Source organism: Nothobranchius furzeri, chromosome 9 (genome assembly GCF_043380555.1).
Source record: "Nothobranchius furzeri strain GRZ-AD chromosome 9, NfurGRZ-RIMD1, whole genome shotgun sequence".
Lineage (NCBI taxonomy): Eukaryota > Metazoa > Chordata > Actinopteri > Cyprinodontiformes > Nothobranchiidae > Nothobranchius > Nothobranchius furzeri.
Window position 1 is genome coordinate 35,107,568 of NC_091749.1, and position 12,598 is coordinate 35,120,165.

At 40.6% G+C, this 12,598-nt stretch overlaps 1 protein-coding gene across 1 annotated transcript in view; it reads right to left on the minus strand.

Moving 5' to 3' along the window:
- acsf3 (acyl-CoA synthetase family member 3) overlaps positions 1-12,598 on the minus strand; it is a 119,765-nt gene that overhangs the window by 40,830 nt on the left and 66,337 nt on the right. The window lies entirely within an intron of this gene.

The window sequence follows — 12,598 nt, forward strand, 5'->3', positions numbered from 1 at the left end:
ATTAATTAGCTGCTGATTGAAATCAGATGTGTTGAAACAGAGTTCAAACTTTGGCCCTGTCCACACGTAGCCGGGGATCTGCCAAAACGTAGATATTTTTCTACGTTTTGGCCTGTCATCCACACGAAAACGGAGTTTTTTCACACAAAAACGGATCTTTTTAAAAACTCCGGCCAAAGTGAAGATCTGAGTTTTCTCCGTTTTGGGTGTCTGCGTGTAGACGGACAAAACCGGAGTTTTAAGGTCCGCAACGTCACTTTCCGCGACAAAAAAATGCTGACATCACGTGTGCGACCTGTGTTTACACTAGCCGACAGCATGGATGCCCTCAGAGCTGCGCTCGCTTTATCAATTGTCCAAGCGCTTTTTGCTTGTTTGTTTTTGCAAGAGGAATTACTGCTCCTTGCGGAAGACCACAGACGAAGGACGAGGTTAAGAACGGGGGAAGTACTGCCGCCTACAGGTCTGGCATGTCCTTAACAACGTATTTATCCGGGTACGTGTGGACAGAGCTTTTTTTTTAAACGAGGTGGTGTGGATGCAAGTTTTTGGAGGGGCGGATATTCGTTTTTTAAAAAAACCCGGCTACGTGTGAACTAGGCCTAAAACATGCAGGATACCTGCCCTCCAGGACCAGGATTGGGCACCCCTGCTTTAAGGAGTCATTCTTTTGAGTTAGTTACCTTGACAATGCATGTATGATTGTGAAATAGGAATGCACGTTTTTCAAAATGTGTGAACGACTGAGACCCTGTTCACCCATTCTACTACTAGATGCTGTTCCTACGAATGGTTAGAAGTTTTCTTATCCTTAGAAACTTTTTCACTCACGAGTACAAAATGACGAATGCTAAACAATGCGTAAATTAGTTAATACACACAGATCTGTGTGTAAGTACGGTTGATAAATGAGGCCCCAGGTTTGAAGTCTAGGTGTTATAGTTTAATAATAGGAGTAGATTAGAATGATCATGGAGTGGAAAATTTGTTTGGAATTGCCCTTTCCTAATCAAGGACAATAAATGCAAGGACAATATTTGTAGACTTCAGCTCAGCATTTAACAAGGTCTGCCCAGCTCTCCTTCAGGACAAGCTATCTGTGCTGAACGTGCCCAACCCCATCTATCCAGTGGATCACAGACTTTGACAGATAGGATACAGAACGTGAGGCTGGGAAAAAGTCTCAGACACCCGAACCACCAACATTGGAACCCCCTGGAACCCCCCAGGGCTGTGTCCTCTCTCTACTCTTCTCCCTCTAAACTAACTGCTGCACCTCTAACTGCCACACGATAAAACTGGTCAAGACACCACCCTCATTGGCCTTATCTCAGATGGGGATGTGTCTGCATACAGAGGAGAGATGGAGTGCCATGCTGGTGCAGAAACAACAACCTAGAGCTGAACGAGCAGATGACAGTGGAGATGATTGTAGACTTCAGGAGAACACCAGCTCCACTGCCCAGAATAACCATGACACAGACATCCAGATTTCAACCGTGAACTCCTTTCGCTTCCTTGGGTCCACCAAAGAGGGAGGGGTCCATCAATACCCTCATCAGGGAGGCCCAGCAAAGGACGTTCTTTCTGCATCAACTGAGGAAGCTCTGCATGCCATGATGATCCAGTTCTACATGGCCATCATCAAATCAGTACTCACCTCCTCCATCACTGTGTGGTACACAGGAGCCACTGCCAGAGACATACAAAGACTGCAACGGGTAGTGCACTCAGTGTAGAAAGTAATAGGATGCAGCCTTCCATCAGTACATGACCTGTACAACTCCAGGGTTCTGAAACGTGCAGGTCGAATAACAGCTAACCCCTCTCACCCTGGTCATGGACAGTTTGAAACCCTACCTTCAGGGAGGAGGTTCAGGCCCTTACAGTCTAGAACCTCACACCACAAAAACAGCTTCTTCCCCTCTGCTATAAGGCTCCTGAACAACAAATGAATGGCCAAAACACACACAAATGCCCCGGTAGGGCTGAACGATCTATTGTTTTTGGACCGAAATAGCGATTTCAAACAGCACGATCACGTGACCGTCAAAGCTGCGGTTTTAGAGATTTTGACTGATCCAGGATCAGTTGTGTCACTTTTTTTTTACATCCGGGGTTTTCCCCATGTTATGGTGGCGGCAAAGGCCAGCGCGAGGGAGGGGGTGGGGAGTACCGTCCAGAGCCGAGCCCAACTCCACAGATGCCAGAGCTGCATGTTCATGTTATTTTCCCTGTTTTATGTTTCCACACACAGCGCTGCTAGAGCCGGTAATAATGGCACCGTTGGTGAGCCGGGGACAGAGAGAGAGAACGTAGTTGAGTAAAGCCTGATTTTTGCTTCTCCGTCTGCGTCAGTGCGGAGACACGCAACGCCATTATCCGTCCTTGCGTAGGGCTCCGGCAGGCACGCAAGTATGTACGGAGTCGAGCCCACTTTTTTAAACATCTGTCGAACGAGACGGATTACGCAAGCTTGTGATTGGTCAGGACGCTGCTGTTGTTTACAGCGCCGCCATTGCAAAGAGAGCCGAGGATAACTAGCGGCAGACACGGAGAAGCTTGAAGAATACCTCGCGAAAAAACTCTAAAAATATGAACGTTTCATCCTCCCGTGACTGGAGGAGTGAAAAGATACGCAGCAAGCGTTTTATTTGTGGACGGAAATGACAGGAAACGTGGGTTTAGAGGTGGGGAGCGCATGAAGCGGTGGGAGAATGAGAGACAAATATGTCCGTGTTAAAAGTCTCTTATATACACAAAAAACACAATATAAACACACCATCTTGGACCGATACATGACAGGATACCACAGAACAGCGCTACGCCCTCTGTTGCCCTGCTGGGCAATTGCTTTGCAACACTCTCCAGGAGACGGAGAAGTATGAGAGCAAAACGCTTCCGTCAATCCGTGCGTGTCTGTCCCTTGCGGAGCTGACGGAGAAGCATGAACCAGGCTTAAGGGAGAGAGACACTCCTCCCACGTCGGTGCAGGTTCAGACTGATTTCTAAAGCTTGGTTTATGCTTCATCAGCGCGAGTGCGGAGTTGCGCACTTTAAGCTCAACTTCTCTTTTAAAAATGGTTTGAATGTTTATGAAGGCACAAGTTTGTTCAAACAAGCTAAGGCGTCAGAATGCGTGCATCTCTGTCACAGAGCTGACGTTTTAGTGAGGAAAAAATATCAGACGGCTTAGAAAACATGCAGCCAGCCTGCAGCGGTAATGCAGGGAAAACTGTGCATTTTTTATTTAATACATTTAAAAGCTATTTCTACCTACAGATTTCCTCCATGCATTTTTGGAGTAGAACATGTTTTTATAAATCTCCTCTCTAGATAAAAATCACAAGCACAAGTTGCTTCACACACACACACACACACACACACACACACACACACACACACACACACACACACACACACACACACACACACACGCACGCATTAAAAAAAAGATAATAATGAGAGAAAATTTGAATATCTTTAACTGTTTTTATTGTATGATTAAATAGTAAATTTTAATGTGAATGATTTGTTGTACTAGATCCGAATTTAGACCATCTTTTCACTTAATCTACAGGATGGCTTGGCAGGCTTGGACCGTTGTTTGCAGAAAATCGTGAATTGAACCGAAATCACAATTTCTGCTAGAAAAATTGCAATTCAATCTTTTCCTAAAATTGTTCAGCCCTATACCCTGGTCACCCACATTCCTACGCTAATGATTTCTTTATGGCTATTTCTCTTTTCTGATTAGTGGATGTATCCTATTGTACATACAGTCTGACCTGACTTTGATTTGAATTTAAGTTTGCACCTTGCCACCTAAACAAATTCCTAGTAGATGAGCCTCTCACCTACATGGCAATCAATCTGATTCTGATTCTAATTGTAAACCAACTTCAGCTTCATATGAAAATGTAGTACATCTGCTAATGTATATTGTTTAAAACTAAATCAGATAAAAGTTAGTGGTCCAACACAGAAAAAAGGACTGGGAATTAGCAATAACAAAGAATGTGTATAGAATGTTTACTACAACAACAACTTAGTGAACAACAAATATAACATGTTACACAGTTTGACTCACCTCATGACTTTTTTCGCAGTACGTGCCGAGTTACACAAAACAATCCACTAAAATACAAAGACACGTTTTAATGTTGCTTGAAACTTATTTTGAAACGGTACATACTGAGGGTCATCGTGTAGCTAGCTAACAATTCTAGCTAACGTCATAATTTTCAGCAGCGCATAAAGGAAATAATTGGAAAAAGTAATGTCAATCATTGTTAAAAACTGAAATACTACTTTTACTCACCGTGTTAGTTACAACTTGATACCCATGAGCGTGTTTCCAAACGAAGAAAGATAATCAACCGTTGTTACTGGTGAGCGAGCAGTCTGGTGTAAGTACTGAGCTGTTGCGCATGTGCAAGGCTGCCGCTGTCGGCACAGGATCTGCTCGGGTGCAGACCTCGCAGAATTTTTTTTTTATATATAACTTTATTTAGCACATTTTCAACATACAATTGTAAGACATGAAACCAACACATAAAGTATACCATTGTGGTATTACAACGAAGAATGACAAATAATGGAGACATGGAGAAAAAAGGAAAATAAATAAATAAATAAATAAATAAATAAATAAATAAATAAATAAAAGAAAGGTTTGGAAGAGGTCAAGTCAATCGAACAGTTTCAGATGGTTGCAAATGTTAACAGACTTAAGAGCCTTGGTGTTTTTTGATGAGGAGATCGTCCTTATATATTGTTCAAGTTCCATTTTTAATACAAGAAGTTCAGGTTTTTTGCCGAGGACTTTGCTCTTGTGTATGTGAAATTTAGCCAAAAATAAAAACATATTTACAAAGAAGAAAGCATCGTTGTCCTTCTTATTAAAATTATGAAGACCAAAAATAACATCTTTGTAGTATAGTTGAAAGTTAGGGAGAACAGAGTCATTAATAAACTAACTTGTGGAAGTCCTTCCAGAATTTACTTGTAAATTTACATGACCAGAACAAGTGAGAAGCTGTTTCAGGTTGCTCTTGACAAAAGGTACAACTTACATTTATATCAGCTATAAATTCTGACAAATATTGTTTGGTAGGGTAAAACTTGTGAATCAATTTAAATGTAATCTCTTTAACTTTGTTCGTTAAAAGAAATTTTTGTGGTAAGGTCCAAACTTTTTTCCATTAAATATCTGTTACAAAATTAGCCCAATAAGATATAGTTGATGGAACAGAAATCATTGTATCCTGAAAGAGAGTTCTTATTTTTCTATTCACCGACTTATGCGAGGAAAAACAAACGTTGCCAAGAGAAGAATGTAACACATCCGGGCGACTGACTGGTAGTGGAGCGCTGTGTGAGCATCTGAACAACATAGACAGACCGGATGGGATGGCATCAAACACTATTGAGAATTCTCTAGGCGTTATTGGTATATTGTATTTCCTAAGGAATTCAGAGTAATTGTATAAAAGCCCTTTTTCATCAAATAACTGGCTAACCAAGATGATTCCATTATTAAACCAGTTATTTAAAAAAATAGTTTTATTTTTATAAATAATATTGCAGTTATTCCAAATAAAACAGTTTTGCAGGCCTCGCAGAATAGCTCAGGGTCCTTCGACTGCCGATGACGTCACATTACTGCAAATCTACTCGGCTTTCACACACAATACATCAGTAGTTTTGTTAATAAATTCTTGTTTGTTGAAACCTAAATGATTTCTTTATAATTGTAATTTGTTAATAAAACACCATATTATCTTTGTTTTGTAAAGAATGTGAAACTGCATAAAACCAACATCGGACTGACAAAAAATAGAACAGTTCTTAAATGTGAAGCCACATCTGTTTGTATTGATGTGGAGTTCGTCTGTATATTTCCTTAGTTGTTATCTAAATACATTCTTTGACTCAAAATGTCGCTTGGTGTCTTTCAATAAAGTTCTTATATTTTATTTTGCCCCATTTCATCAACATCAAGAGCTTTTGAGGGTCACCGTTTATCATTAGCTTATATTTTACATTTCATTTAGAAATTCAAACATATTTTCTCCAAAAAGTGTTGATTTTTGGACTACAGGACTACAACCGCTAAGACTATGACCGCAAATTTGTTCTGACCAATCAAAATCATAACGTAACGTAACTTCCGTAAGCTTCATGTTCAGCCAATCAACTACTTTGACGTCATCGGCAGTCGAAGGACCCCGAGCCGATCCTGCACCCGAGCAGATCCTGTACCGACACCGCCATACTGAATGGGTCTCCTCACTCTCCAAAGTCAAAGCAGAGTGGGCAACTATGTCCATTTCTGTGCAGCCTACGGTTCAAACAACCTGTGTGAGAAAACAGATCACGTGGGATTAATAGGGACCTCTCTAGCCTACCTGATAGAATTTTATATTTAAATGTATTTAAATTTAATTTGTTTACTTCTATGAAAATTTTAATTGTCATGCCATATCTTGTGTATGATTTTGTGCAAAAGCTTGATAAAATGTGTTTTTTATAAGCACCTTACTCAGTATAAATGAATGCAGTGGGGTCAAATTGAGACCCATCTAAAATGGTGGCCGCCCACTGCGGCAGTGCCAGTCTATGGGGCGTCTACCTATACGATGTCTGTACAAGGCTCTGCTACCAGTAGTGCGGAAAACAGTTAACGGGCATTATTAGTTTAGCTAGTTTGATTTATATTACATGCAATTCAATAATAAATGTTTGAGTATTCAACTAGTCACATTTAGTCATATTTAAATCTGTGGGTTTTGTTGTTGCTGTTTTCTAAAATAAAAACCAAATCAAAACTTGTACCAAAAGTGAACAGTTAGAAAGAAAAAAGCTACATCAGATGTTTATTTATCTTTAATCAGAATGTTTGATTTTTCTTCTTCTTCTTCATCAAAAATGTTTATGCTTGACTGGTACTACTCACATACAACGTATAATATTTTGTCATGTAATTAGCATTAAGAAAATTTTTGGTCATAAACAAAACCAGTGGTTTTCAATATTCCTCCTGTTATCCAGCATGTTTTTGTTGTTCCTCTGTTCCAACACACTTGATTCAGTGGTTTTTTCAGCGGCTTATCAGCATCGTCTTTAATCTCCTGTTGATTAAATTAAAGTGTGTTGAAGCAGGGCAACAACTACAACATGCTGGATATATGCCCTCCAGGACCAGTATTGAGAACCCCTGCACTAAATGCTCAGTCTATAGCACACAGAGTTATGGATAGTGGATTTCCACAAGGGAATATATAGATAAACAACTGTTACTAGTGGACATTCAGGGAGTGGAGTGTAGTACATTGTACAACCATCACTGCTACAAAAAAATGTGATATAACAGGCAGTTTGGCCTGTTCCTCTTTGCAGCACATCTCAAATTAGAATTCTCAGCATTGGTACAGCCATTTAAGATCTCTTCAGAGATGTTCAATTAGATTTGATTCTGGGCTCTGGCTGGGACACTCCAGGACATTCACTGAGTTGTCCTGAGAACAATCCTTTGTATCCTGGCTGTGTGCTCAGTGTCATTGTACTTCTGAGAGTGTTGCCCCAGTCTGAGGTCAAACGTATACTGGAGCAGGTTTTCATTCATGATGCCTCTGTACTTTGCTGAAACAATATTTTACTCTATCCTGACCAGTCAACCAGTTCCTGCTGCTATAAATCTTCCCTCAGCATGATTTTTCCACTATCATGCATCACTGTATTTATGGTATTTACATGTTGATGAGTGGTGCCTGGTTTCATACAAAACCACGCCTGGCATTCACACCTAAGAGTTCAATCTTTGTCACATCAGACCAGAGAATTTTGGTCTCTTGGTCTTGAGAGTCCTTCAGATGCCTATTGGCCAAACTCCAGATTTATAAATGAGGCCCCTGGTGGTTTCCAACCTTTTACTTTGGAGGCTACTGTGCTCACTGAGACCTTCTAAGCAGCAGAAAATGGTCTGTAACCTTCTCCATATTTGTGCCTTGACCTCACACTTGGTTTGTGCACTGACATGCACTGTAAACTGTGGGCACTTATGACGAACTTTACACACTGTTACAGTTTGAAATAGCATACAATGCATTACAGGTACAGAAAAAAAACTAGCATGAAATACATTTAAAAAAAACGGTCAAAAACGTATAACACATGAGACTTAATCCTATATTTTGAATAACCAGATGTATGTCTGGTGTCACTGTTAGTGAAAATCAAACTTTAAACATCTCATTATTAAACCTACACACACATTCATAAATAAAATTTCTCATGTTCTCACGGTCTCTAATTCAGAGACAGTGCTTCACAAACAAATGACTTGTGTTAGAATACATGGGCAGCTTTAAAACAATTCCAAAAACATTAGGGCATGTAGTACTGGCCTAGAAAACCATCCTATATATGTGAATATATAGGTGTTTACTTCTGAAACAGTATGTCTAGATTTTTAGGCTAGAGATTGTAATAACAAAGTATTATTGTATTGTAACAAGCTCTGAAACAGGGGTCACCAACCTGGTGCCCCAGGAACCCTATAAGGTCATGTTTCCCAACCCTGGTCCACAGGACACGCTGACTTGCATGTTTTCCATGTCTCTGCTTCAGTACACATGATTTACATTGCCTTCTGAGGAGGACATTTTTCTTTTATTCTTTATTTAAACAGGAAGGTCCTATTGAGATTAAAAACCAAGGGAGTTCTGGCCAAGACATGAAGTGCTGCAGATGCATGTTAATCACTCTTTCATTTAAGTCAGGTTTGTGGCAGCAGGGAAACACTGATGTTACATTGAAAACATGCAGGACAGTGTGCCTTGATGACCAAGGTTTGGGAAACACCGCTATAAGGTGCCCTCAGGCCTGTTCCAAAGAGCCCAATTCACCCCTCATCAAACTCTAAAAGATTATTTTCTGTTGCTTTTTTAATAATTTCACTTTATTTCATTAAAAGATATCAACAGAGATGGCTTACAGACCTGTGGGAACTACAGAAGAACAAAGCTAATGAGACATAAGGTGAAGCTCTGGGAAACAATGGTGGAAGCTATGGGTTAGGTCATAATCAGAATGGTTTGATGCAAAGAAAGTGTACTACATGCTACTTTTTCTTTAAGGATGCTGATGGAGAGGTACAAAGAGCAGAATGATGTGAATTTTATCTTTGTAGATTTAGAGAAAGTGTATGATGTGCTGAGATAGCTGTGGTTCATGAGGTCTGGAGTGGCAGAGACGTCTGTTAGAGTGGTGCAGAGCGTGTGCTGTAGGAGTGACAGAAGAGTTCAAGGTGGAGGTGGGAATCTCTATTCATGCTTGCTTTGGTGATGGAAAGGCTGATAAATTAAGTTATGCAAGAGTCTCCATGGTGTTTGCAGATGACATAATCTGCAGTGAGAGCAGGGTGCAGGTAGAGAAGAAGCTAGAGAGGTGGTGATGAGTACTGGTGATGTTACTGTGAGTAGAAGTAAAAAAGGTAAAGTATTTTAATTACTAAGGCTCTATGGTCCAAAGCTATAGACAGTGTGAAAAGAGGTGTGGCCAGTGAGATGTGATATGTGATAACAATCAGAAAGACCAGACTGAGCTGTTTGGACATGTCCAGAGGAGAGACAGTGATGACAAACATAGAAAGATGCTGAGGTTGGAGCCATCAGGCAGGTGACTGAGAGGAAGACCAAAACTAACATTTATGGATGTGGTTAAAGAGGAAATTAAGTAAAGTGTGTGACGGTGGTAGACGTAGAAGAAAGTGCTAAATGGAGACAGACGATTGGCTGTGGTGACTTCTGAAAAGACAAGCCCTAAGAAAAAAAATATTTAATCACTTGATATAGATCTGGAAATGATATTAAAAAACATTAAAATATGTTTACAAATAACTGAATTTAAGACCAGACAAATTCAGTAAAAACGTTTAATAAGTGGGTACGTACAACTGGAAATAAATGTAAAAGTAGCTGAAGTTAATAGAATAAAGAAATACTGGAACTCTAAAAACATTCTGTTTAATTTACTCAATGCAACTGTTCTCATAATCATTTTTAAAGTAACTTTAAGTCCTATCGGTCCTTTTCAGGTGACGTAGCGGTTGCTGTGTCGCGTTGTTAGTTGGTCTTTACGGAATCAGTCATGTGGTCATGTCCAGACCGGTCCAGACCGCCTATTGCTTAAAAAAAAAAAAAAAATAGAACAGACGTCTTGTTCTTGGTGGTAATTCGCGGGAACTATCGAAGTAGAGCTGTGATTGGTTATCTAGAATGAAATGTTGTCTTTAAACCAATCACAGCAGATCCTGTTGGTTTCCTCCTCCCCACCCTTAACGATTAGGATCAGCTAGCGTTAAATTTATATGTCGATGGTTAAGTTTATGCAGCACATGGTGGGTCAACAGAAAATGGACAATAATCAAAGGTAAGTTGCTGAAAGACTTTGAGAACATGCTACTTGAAGATTACAAAAGGTACAATTAGCATTTTCTGGGTTGTTCCTGTTTTTCCTAATTGAAATATTAGAACTGTAAAATGACAATGCTCTGTACATGGCATCACGGGAAAATTGCCTAACAGACTTTTTCGGAAGAGGCTGAAGGCAGTTTAAGATTGTGGACATGGCTAAAGGTTAGTTACAGCCAATTTTCGTACCTCTGACCATCTATAACTGGCCTTTCAAGATATCGGCCAGAGGCAAATTTCCTTTGAAGCAAATTTCCTTTGAATGGCATGTGTAAAGTGGGATTAAAATTTAAGTTTTGGGATTTTCACGGCTGGAAATTTAAGAAAAGCCGATGTTTGACTGGCGCGGGAAAAACAGAAACTGGTTTAATCCCTGGGCAGCTGTCGACGTTTCACAAGGAGCTGAAACAGCTACAGTGAACAACGCCCGACTCTGGTGTTTCTGCATTAGCGTTATAGCAGAGAACAATGTGTCGTCATGGAGCTTTAGAAGCCTCTGCGAGTCGCTCAGATTAGGTTTTTCTACTCTGGGATATGGTGACAGATTGGATTACCGTAGAAGTTAACGAACTCAAATCCTGCTAGCTGGATATCACTACCGGAGGTGCAGACATGACAGTTTGATGAAGACCCGCGACCAGAAGCAAAATCGGTACAGTTTACTTTTTGTGGCTAGTGGTAGTAGTAACATAAATAAATTAAGGATAAATTCCAACAACGCCACCCTGGGTTAATCCCCTAGAGAAGGGTAGAAGGCCCTTAAGTTCAATCACTATGGGAACAGATGGCGTCTTTCCAATAAAGCAAATCTTTATTTAAATATCTATAGATAGGCTAAAAGCTTACAGATGAAGTGCTCAGTGTCCAGTTATCAGCAGTCAGTCCACAATAATTACACAGGCCGAGGGCAAACAAAGTTAAACATGAAAAATTTAAAAGAATAAAAATAATGAAACATACAAAAAAAAAAACTAGCAAAAGAAATCAGGATAATTCCTTTTAATCCTGTGGGGGTTCTGGTGGTTGCCCCATCAACCAGGCGTTTAAAGCCCAACATCTAATTAAAACAAATTTAGACGAAACTGCAGTGATGCAGCCCCCTGGGCATACCACCAGCTCGGTAGATGGAATTGGTAATGGCAGGACGGCGAGATGGAGCAGTAGAGGAGAAGGCTCACCGCTGCCGACATCAGACGCGCCGCTGATCTATGTGGTACCGCTGCAGGCAAAACCGGATGGAAGAGCGGCTCTCGGGCCAACCAGCACAGGCAGCCACACTGCAAACAAACAAAACTGGCATGGTCCCCCTAGATCAGCACAACCTTCCCCAAGCAGAGGCGAGGACTTATGGACGGTTGTTGCGCCACTGGATCAGATCATCCTTCATACGGCTGATACACCCACATGGGCAGAGAGCTGACAAGGAGTACTTGGATGCAGTGTTAACCCTATAACCTCATGCGCAGCTCCATTCTGCGATCACATGCTACAAACAAATTAAGATGAAGAAATGAGCATGAACTAACGCCGCACAGGCAACACGGGAGGGAGAGTACTTACGATCGCATCTTGCAGTTGGAGTCTCTCAGTACCCCAGCACCTGAAGTGCCATACAAGAGCTGTCTTGCTGGAAGCAGACACCTGCCTTTTATTGGATGGCTCACCTGCCCTGCAATCAGTCTAATGTGAGCCACCTGGTTCTGTACTGGGATGGGACCAGACAAGATCTGTCTGTCCCATCACATTTTGTTAAATATTTAATTTCTGTGCTCCACCGGGAGCGCTAAACTGACGAGTTCTCAGCTGGTCTTAGCTCCAAATGTGAACCAATATAATTCTGTAATCAACAGATATGTGTGCTGCCAGTTTTACTGCTCCATGTATATATTGATATAACTCCGGAAAATAAAAACTAAAATACCTAGACAGCTCTAATCTGGTGGAGTTTTTCTGCACTAATTGCAAAACTATTAAAACCACCTTTGGGATTTATGAACGCTTTAACTGATTTTTGAAACTTAAATAAAATCAAATTGCATCATGTTTTTGTATGCTAGACCACAGTAAAACAGATGTAGTTTAATAATCACAGTACTTAGATATTTCAAACCTGGACTAGATTA